Source organism: Ipomoea nil, unplaced genomic scaffold, assembly GCF_001879475.1.
Source record: "Ipomoea nil cultivar Tokyo-kokei standard unplaced genomic scaffold, Asagao_1.1 scaffold1237, whole genome shotgun sequence".
In the NCBI taxonomy this organism is placed as follows: Eukaryota; Viridiplantae; Streptophyta; class Magnoliopsida; order Solanales; family Convolvulaceae; genus Ipomoea; species Ipomoea nil.
Genome location: NW_017617665.1, coordinates 1020034 through 1031324, shown reverse-complemented (window position 1 = coordinate 1031324; position 11291 = coordinate 1020034).

Sequence of the window (11291 nt, the reverse complement as noted above, 5' to 3'; positions counted from 1 at the left end):
AAATGTCAAGGAATCCAAGGTTCAGGTGATAGACAACAAGGAATTGCCTGCTGGTGTTTCAGAGCTTGATAAATATGGGGACTGTCCATATACACTGGTAGCTTATATTATATTAAAAAATTCCTTATTGTCACCTATATATTGAATTTAAAACATTATGAACATTGAGCTAATTTTTTACCAGATTGAAGAATTCAAGGCGTACCTGGCAGTAGGACTATCCACCTTGACTCACAAACTGAACAGCATGCCAGTAGAGTTCCTTGCCATGGACTGGAAAAATGCTGAGAATGTCACCGACTGTGGCATATACGTAATGCGGCATATGGAGACTTACATGGGTGGAGCTCTCGAGAACTGGGATCCTGGGTTCAAGAAACATATGCGCACAAATGTAAGAGTAACATAAATATATTACATTCAAACTACATTAAAAAAGGATAACAAAATTACAATAAACTAATTATTTATTTTTCTTAATTTACAGGCTAGCTTCATTTGTGAGTTGAGGGCAAAGTACGCTGCTTGTATCATCACATCAAAACTGAACACCGTCATAAGCCAGGTCATGAAAGCTGCAAAGATTGAAGACAAGAAGAAGTAAAACTGCAAAGATCATTGAACGTTTTTTGTTATGATCAAACATTGTTTTGTAACAACTTTATTGCAATTGTTGCAATTTCTGATCTTATGAAGTTCACAGATTGTTTTGTAACAACTTTATTACAATTTTTGCAAATTCTAATCTATGAAATTCACGGAATATATAGTTCTCATATTATGGATATATAGCTTTAAGATTGTGTATATATGGATATAAAATTATGAACATTTTACATAAGTGTAAACATAAAGTTCAAATATTCATGAATTTATATTTCAAAGATTATGGACATATAGGTTTAAGATTGTGGATATATTGATATAAAGTTATGAATATTTGTTCAACTGTGAACATAACATTTTACATAAGTGTAAACATCAAGTTCAACTATTTATTAATTTATATTTATAATATTGTGGATATATAGCTTTAATATTGTAGATATAATGATATAACATTATGAACACTTTTACTAATTTGACATACAAGTCCAATAATTTGTGGTCATATAGTTCTCAGAATATGGATGTATGGCTCTAATATTATGGATATATAGATTTAGTATTATGGATATATAGCTTTAATATTATGGATATATAGCTTTAAACCTGCAAAGCAACAAGTACTAAAATTTTGAATACACAGATCAAAAAACTTGTAAATTGATATCCTCAAAACAGCTAACAACTTGTATTAAACCCAATCTCAATCTAAAATTGCATTATCATCTAAATCATTACTAAACTGACAAAACTCCGAACTCCCAGAACTTGGATGTACAAGGTACCCATCCCCGGCAATCTCAGATAGACTTTCCAAAACCAACGACTGAACAGCACCCTTTGTACTCGAAGCAACTTTATTTGCAGCACTCCTCCTCCCCCTTGCAACACTGTACTTCTTTTCAATAACACTACTCCTCCTTACATTACGCACACCTTTTGATCTCTGGTTTGAAGGATTTTGAATGACACCACTTGAAGATGAAACACCACACTCTTCAATATGCACATAGCCTATCTCAGCTTCAACCTTTTTCTTTACATCCTCAACTGTTTCATCGCAGAATTGCCTAGTTACACTATTATCTTGACTAGATGCAATCAATCTTTGAAATTTTCTACAAATCTCCACAACCCAAATTGAAGGAGGGACACCAGCTCTATAAAACATTGGACTAGTATTCACATCCCTACCATCAGCAACCTTTTTAGTCCACCTTTTCATGATATATTTATTAGGGATACTAGAAACACAATGTATATGAAGAATACGTAAACAATGGCAGCATAAAATTCCCAACTCGGAAATCAACTTGCATCTACACGAAATGTCCAAGGTTGCCACCTTAAAACTAACTTCATGCCTTATAATATCTATATCTGGACGCCATACATGATACTTGAACTGACAGCCATCATTCAACACCATTTCTTGATGACAAGCATTGCCTTTCATAAATTGTTCCTCAAACAAAAAATATATCTCAATCGTATATACCTCTCTAGCGTGTAAAAGAAGTTTCACGTGCTCCATCATCATAGTGGGTACCCCTTGACCACAACGAAAATCTTCACCATTCTCTTTGCTTCTCCATTCAGAAATTACACTAACAAATGATGAATCACAAAGACCCGCAGTCTTAGACAGCCTTCTTGAAATCGAATGATTAGTAGTTTCACTCCTTTGCGATGATAAAATGCCCCCTGAAAAATAATCCTTGTTGAATGCTGGACACCACTTCTCCCTATAATCATACAGCTTTTGTATCCAACTATTCTTGTGACACTTATAGTTAGTCACCAACCTGAAAATGATAAGACATATGTTCAGAACTCTAATGCTATATATCCACAATTCCAATACTATAAAACCATAAATTGAATGCATATAATTCAGATACAAACAGGAAGCTCACTGCTTCACTACTACATGTTCAGACAACTAATACTATATATCCATAATTCTAATGCTATATATCCACAATTCCAATACTATAAATCCATAAATTGAATGCATGTAATTCAGAAACAATCAGAAAGTCTCATGCTTTACTACTACATGTTCACATAATTCTAATACTATATATCCATAATTCTAATACTATATATCCATAATTCTAATACTAAATATCCATAATTCATTTACTGGAATGAAAAAAAATAAAAAAATAGTGGACATACCTTGTCCAATAAAATTCAAACTCAGCTTCAGTCTCTGTGTATTTCAACACACAGTTAAACATATCCAAGAAATCCTTATTATTCCTTAACGCCTTGATATGCTTCTTCGAATTCTCACCAATATGCCATATGCAAAGACGATGACGTGATGTTGGAAACACCTGACAAATAGCAGCAGCCATGGATGCACATTGATCTGTCATGATAGACTGTGGACACTTCCCATTCATAGATCTTAAAAATGCTCTAAACAACCACACAAATGATTCTATCCTCTCATTCATCAAAAAACCACATCCAAACATTACATTCATGCAGTGATGGTTCATCCCTACAAAAGGGCCACAAATCATATCATATTTATTGGTGCGATATGTTGTATCATGCACTAACAAATCTCCAAACAACTCATAGTCTTGTCTCATCCGACCATCCCTCCAAAAAAAACTGCACAATCTTGAATCGCAATCAACTTCAAAATCGAAGAAAAAATCAGACTTAGTCGATTGCCTCTTCCTAAATATTTCAATTAATGAGTTCGAATCTGTTCCATCCAAACGCTTTGATGTATCAGAAGCAATCGAATTATAAGCATCTCGATTAGTGAAACCAATTAATGGAGACCCCCCTGCTTGATGTTTCAAAAACCTAATACCATCTGCCATTGCAACACCACTCTTCTTCAAATCTTTTAAATATAACAGCTGATTATCACCCACATTTCTATGTGAACGGAGAAGATGACTCTTGTCTACATCACATAACTCGTGGTTGTGCACTTTTACATGTTTTGTAACCGTCCACAACCCATCCTCACCCACGTCAAACTGAACACATGCACCACACCCTGTCCTTATGTCAATTTTTGAATATGCCCTAACACCAGCATTTGCCTTAACCTTAAAACCAGCTTTAGAACACATAAACATCTTCATTTGGACTGTTTTACTACATACCTTGCACCGTTGATTACCCTTCCTCACACTAAAACCAACTCTATATGCATAATTGTTATACAACTCATAAGCTTCAACCCCGTTACTTACAACAACACCAACCAAATCTTCATCAACTGCAAATGCAATATATAACCTCAAGTATAACAAATAATACACATTCCATTGAAAATATAATTCCTAAGTAGAGGGGGTGCGGGGAATGCCGAATAAATCCAGCCATGCTCTACAAAAGGAATAACATTTTCCACGGAAAAAGAATGAAAATATAACAATGCTGAACACTGTGAATTATGAGCATATAAAACTACATATAGACCTGGAATTGAAGAAGAACCATCAATGTCTAACTCTATTGGATCTGAACTTGATGAATCAACAACAACATCTTCACTGACTGCATAATGTTACAAGCCAGAACAGAGTATCAGTTTAGAAATTTGTGGATATATAGTATTAGAATTCTGGATATATAGTATTAGAATTATGGATATATAGCTCACAATTTCTGGACATAAAGTTCAATAATTATGGATATACAATCCAGAACAGAGTATCCGTTCACAAAATCCTTGATATATACTATTATAATTCTGGATATATAGCTCACAACTTCTGGTTATATAGTTCAAAAATTATGGATATATATTTCGTTCATTCAGAAAACCATAAACACATAAACACCCAGATTTACGAATGATCTCAGAGTAGAATGACCAACATCACATACGTTGTATACAATCACACTAAATATAAACACCTAAACAATATATCACACTGCTACAATCAGAATAATCGCAAACGATCACAAATCTATAAAAAACCAAATGCAAAATAACCTGGTACCGTATGCAATTCATCAACTGCTTCATCTCTCTGATCTACTGCCTCATCCATCATATGATCCATACAAGAAATTAGGAAAACGACTGCGATTGCTATTGCGATTGTGATTTTACGTATACTAAAATCAAAACGCCAAACTACCAAAATTCGCAAAACTGCCAAATACGATATGAATAACGCCGCTAACGGCCATCAATTTTTTTTTTTTTTATGCGAGCCGTGTCGTTTTTTAATAAAACGGCGCCGTTTTGCAACCGTATGCACCTTGCAAGGTGCATTCGGTTGCACGACATAATTTGCGACGGCGCACATAGCACTGTGCGCTCCGTGCCTCACAAAATGACATCGTTTTGGTAAGTTATGTAGGGAGTTGACATGATTATGTGTATTTATTTATACAATTATGTGTATTTATTTATACAATTATGTGTATTTTTTTATACAGTTATATGTATTTGTTTATACAATTATGTGTATTTCTTTATACAATTATGTGTATTTTTTTTATACAGTTATATGTATTTGTTTATACAATTATGTGTATTTCTTTATACAATTATGTACATTCTTGTATACAATTATGTGTATTTTAGTAAAATTATGTACATTTTTGAACATGAGATTTTTTTTAAGGAAAATTAACCGCCAACACTGGGAAGCGAAATTTAAAAAAAAAAAAAAAAATCTGAAACGATGTCGTTTTGCATCAGGCGCACAATACAATACGCACCCTGGTGCACGATATAAATTGTGGTTTGGACCAAGGAAAAATAAATACTACGGAGTATTACATAAAATCTATACTATATATAAAATCAAAATCCTGAAATTTTAACTTCCCGCCCAATTCCTAAAAAATCTTTCTTCCCAATAAAATATATTGATTTCTACTTTCCCATTCGTACAATAATTCTGCGTTAAAATTCTATTCTAATATTATAAAATAGTGTAATACAATCTATACTATATATAAAAACAAAATCTATAAAATCAAAATCCTGAAATTTTAACTTCCCGCCCAATTCCTAAAAAATCTCTCTTACCAATAAAATATATTGATTTCTACTTTCCCATTCGTACAATAATTCTGCGTTAAAATTCTATTCTAATATTATAAAATAGTGTAATACAATCTATACTATATATAAAAACAAAATCCTGAAATTTTAACTTCTCGCCCAATTCCTAAAAAATCTCTCTTCCTAATAAAATATATTGATTTCTACTTTCCCATTCGTACAATAATTCTGCGTTATTATTCTATTCTTTTTTTTGAATGCCGTTATTATTCTATTCTAATATTATAAAATAGTGTAATACAATCTATACTATATATAAAAACAAAATCCTGAAATTTTAACTTCCTGCCCAATTCCTAAAAAATCTCTCTTCCCAATAAAATATATTGATTTCTACTTTTTCCCATTCGTACAATAATTCTAGGTAAAAATTCTATTCTAATATTATAAAATACTGTAATACAATCTATACTATATATAAAAACAAAATCCTGAAATTTTAACTTCCAGCCCAATTCCTAAAAAATCTCTCTTCCCAATAAAATATATTGATTTCTACTTTCCCATTCGTACAATAATTCTGGGTTAAAATTCTATTCTAATATTATAAAATAGTGTAATACAATCTATACTATATATAAAAACAAAATCCTAAAATTTTAACTTCCTGCCTAATTCCTATAAAATCTCTCTTCCCAATAAAATATATTGATTTCTACTTTTTCCTATTCGTACAATAATTCTGCGTTAAAATTCTATTATAATATTATAAAATAGCGTAATACAATCTATACTATATATAAAAACAAAATCCTGAAATTTTAACTTTCCGCCCAATTCCTAAAAAATCTCTCTTCCCAATAAAATATATTTATTTCTACTTTTTCCCATTCGTACAATAATTCTGCGTTAAAATTCTATTCTAATATTATAAAATAGTGTAATACAATCTATACTATATATAAAAACAAAATCCTGAAATTTTAACTTCCCGCCCAATTCCTAAAAAATCTCTCTTCCCAATAAAATATATTGGTTTCTACTTTTTCCCATTCGTACAATAATTTTGCGTTAAAATTTTATTCTAATATTATAAAATAGTGTAATACAATCTATACTATATATAAAAACAAAATCCTGAAATTTTAACTTCTAGCCCAATTCCTAAAAAATCTCTTTTCCCAATAAAATATATTGATTTCTACTTTCCCATTCGTACAATAATTCTGCGTTAAAGTTGTAAAATGTCAAAAGTTCGGCAAGGCATAACTTTTGACTCCGTTATCTGTTTTGAACAAATGTTTTTTTGAAATCGCGTTTTTTTTTTTTTCAAGATCTATCCACCACAAACAGCCCTAGGCGGTTTGGCCCACCAATTTCTAAAAAAAAAAAAATACTTTATTAAAGAGTTTCTAAGAAAAAACTATGAGAACCTTATGTTTTATTAATGAATTTTTAAAATTTTTAATTAAACAATTGTCCTGTGCATTATTTAATAATCTTTCTATATAATTGGTCAAATTATTTAATTATGGTAAATTTGGGAATAATTAATGATGGTAATAGAAATCCTAGAAGAATATAGAATTGAACAATATTTAATTATTGCTATATTATTATTGTGACTCACGGAATACAAGAGTTAATGTCATTTTTGGTCCTAGACTTATTGGGCCATTGACACTTTTCATCCTCCATAATAAAAATTGCCACTTAGTAGCCACTGTTATTGATCGTTGGACAGTTTTGATCCTCCATCAATGACGCCATTTGTTGACCGTGAATTAGAAGGGTTTTTCTGTCTTTTTATGTTCTAATCCTTGTATTTCTCCATCCATTGGTCACTGCTACATCCATTTCTTCAAACTGAGGTTATCCGCTTCAGTCCTTTCTAACATTAAGAAACCATCTTCACCCAACTAACAATCACGAATTTTACATTTGACATCAATCTCAAGATAATGGAAACAAGTGCAGTTGGAATAGAAAGGGCTTTTGTCCATGCCTGTGGAAATTTTGTCGAGCATACAACATAACTAGCAAAGTCAGGAATATCACCCAACCCATCCCTTAACCTTTCTGCATCAACTATAATAGGTATGCCCCTACTCTTTGCCTCCTGCACTACAATCAAAGCAGTCTCATGCAGCCTTCCATCTAAGTAGACAATATTTACTCCAAGCGCTGAAGACAATTTTGATTTGGGTATGTAGACCCTCAGATATCATGGGTGGATATCCTGAAGTGAAAATGCACGTGCGAGTTTTTTTTTTTTTTTTTTTTTGGTTGTCAACAATGACATATGTGAATGGTGAGTTTCCTCCTTTGGACACCACCATAAAAGATGTATCAACACCATCCCTTTCAAGCTCATCAAGTATTCTTTCGCCATGCGAGTCATCAGCAACCTTAGATATGATCCTTGGATTAAGACCAAGACGAATTTTATCATCCGGGTTTTATCAAAGCATTGCCATTGTTACCACCTCCTTGAACCTCAAAGCTGGTGCTCCGAATTTTATCATTTGGGTTGGGGAATGAAGCTACAACAGGCAGGAAGTCAACACCGGCCATTCCAACACCTCAGACAATGCGATTTTTGGGGAGCGGCGGATTCCACATTTTCAGCTTGAAACTTCAATGAATTTCAGGTAGAATAACAGAGTTTTTGAGGTTGTGCACCAAGTAATTGTGGTCAGAGAGAGAGAGAGAGATGAGAAGGATATTTGTGGTTAATGTGGAAGGGAAGACTTACAGGTGCAAATTCTACATCACGCCGTCTACAACTATAACTGCTATTTACCATAGGAGGGTTCGCCGGAACTAAAAACCACCGGTGAAAGCCACAACCTCGCCGGATCTGTTGTTGCACCGCCAGATCTGCCTTACTGGTCCGTCGCCGGAAGGAGTTACTGCCTCGTATGCTCGCCGCCGTACCCACAACTTGTCGGAGAAGAACCTCGCTGCTACTCACTACCGACGGTTACTACTTAGCCGCCAAGTCTCGCCATCTCGCCTCACAGGAGTCACAACAGCGCTGGTCTAAACAAGATTAGAAGAATAAGACATAAAAAGACAGAAAAGCCCTTCTAATTCACGGTCAACAAACGGCTTCATTGACGGAGGATCAAAATTGTCCAACGACAAATAACAGTGTCTACTAAGTGACAATTTTTATTATGGAGGATGAAAAGTGTCAATGCCTCAATAAGTCTAGGACCAAAAATGGAATTAACTCCGGAATACAATACAAGAATATTTAATTATGGTTATATTATTATTGTGCCTCACGACCATTATATACTAACAGTACTTGAAAAGAAACTAATAATAATAATAATAATAATAATAATAATAATAATAATAATAATAATAATAATAATAATAATAATAATAATAATAATAATAATATAAGTGGTAATAATAACATCTAAAAGTAATTAAGTGTTAATAATAATAGTAAGAATATTAACGTAAGAGTTGTAACATAGAATAAATTGTAATAATTAATAACTATAGTCTAGGATTAAATTTGGAATTGTCAGGAAAGATAAACGACCTCCGGTGAAATTAACTCTTAAATAATTATATATCGATTTAAATATTCTTAATATATTACAACAATTCCATTCCGTGCATTGCACGGGTGAAAATACTAGTTGTTGAGAATGATGAGTTTTTATTGACAAATGCTATGTTTAAAAGGGCAATGCTACATTTCATCCTGATTTCAATTTTAATTTTCACTTCTTTACATGAAAGTATTCGACTGATTCGTTTTATATGGAATTAATTTGTAATTTTTTTTAAAAGGAATTATAAGTATTTAAAAAAAGAAAACTTTATTGTCATGTTATGATAAAATCATGAGAAAATAGTATTTTAAAGAAAAAAAAAACTATTACTAATAAAAACACGCTACCACATTGTCCCTTTTATGCACTCGCTATATATAATCTTTATTTGGTGCTTGCACGGGCAGTCAGACAATTCGATTAACACTCAAGTGGTAGTTTAATTTGAAGATGAACTACAATATGAGAGTTTCACCTAATATTGTGGTGAGCTTCTGATTTGCCCCTCCAACACCCTGCGGGTGGGGAACTTCCTCTTTTGAGAGTGATAGTCTTATTTGGTAGAGGGTCATTGTATATTGAGTAAATACCCAAAATAATCCCTCGACTATAGCTAAATTCACAAATTGGTCATTGACTTTCAATTTCAACCAATTAAGTCCTTAACTTTGTAATTTTAACACAATTTGGTCCTCTGTCTATTTGACCGTTTGTTGACTGTGCTTTTTGAGGATATATATGTAATTTCATGGTCCATCGTCGAGTTTTTAAGGTTCTGGTTGCATTTCCAGACCGCACTGTTACATTTGAATCCGCTGCTGAAAGCAATCTACCAAATCCGGTTGTCTTTCTTCATCCTCCCTTTGGATTCAATGTAGTTGAGTTCATACCAGAGCGAAGAAGACGACGTGTTTCCGAACCGGTGCAATGTCATCCTGGAGGCCTCCACGTGCTCCGACGAGAGCTGAAGGTTCTTCTGGAGATCGTCGATCACGGTCAACAAATAGTCAAATAGATGGAGGACCAAATCGTGTCAAAATTGCAAAGTTAAGGATTTAATTAGTTAAAATTGAAAGTCGAGGACCAATTTGTGAATTTAGCTATAGTCGAGGGACCATTTTAAGTATTTACTCTTGTATATTTGTATGTGATGAGTAATGAGCACACAAATGGACAAAACATTGACACAGTTTTTGCCTGACAAAAATTAGAAAATTTCTTTCAAGAAAAAATGGAACTTTTTTGGTTGGACCACTTGGGATCTGTCAATTTCCGATGATGAGTGATATAACACGTTACACGTGTAACATAAAAAAATATGTATTTTTTGAATAATGTGGTAATCACTACTTAAAAATATGTACTAAATAAATAACATTAAATATTTTGGTTAATATGATACATTGATTGATTAAGGGGGGTGTATTCAATCACAACTTTTGTAGAGTTTTAATGACTTTTAAAATGATAGATTTTAATAAACTTTGATTGACTTTCATAGAGTCGTTCAAAACTTTTTAAAACTTTATAAGACTCTATAAAAGTTTATATAAAAAACATTCATAGACTTTTATCAACTTTTTATTTTAAAAAGTCTACAAAACTCAATGAAATTCTAAATTGAATACATCCTTACAAACTTTCAATGATTTTGATTCTTATCTTTTATAATTTTCTTACAAAATATTTATAATATATCATAAAATTCTTCTTATTATATAGTTCTTCACCCACATCAACATTCTCAACATTATTATTTTTATCCATAGTATGCTGAGACTTATATGCTAATTACTTATATATATTATTAATAAACATCAATAAAAAAAATATTTCATTAGAAATTCATAATAATATTGAACAATAAAATTCATAATAAAAGACTTGATCAAATAAAATATTTAAAAACATAATTACAAGTTGCATAAGATAAAAAATAAAAATCTAATATTAATAATATATATAAAATTATCCTTGATATGTTGCTAGGCATCACACAAAGAACTATTATTTACAATAGCAATTTGAGACTACAAACAACAACAAGGTGCTACTGTTTGCAACTCAAAATTGTTGTTGCGAACAGTAATTCACTATACGTAGTAACC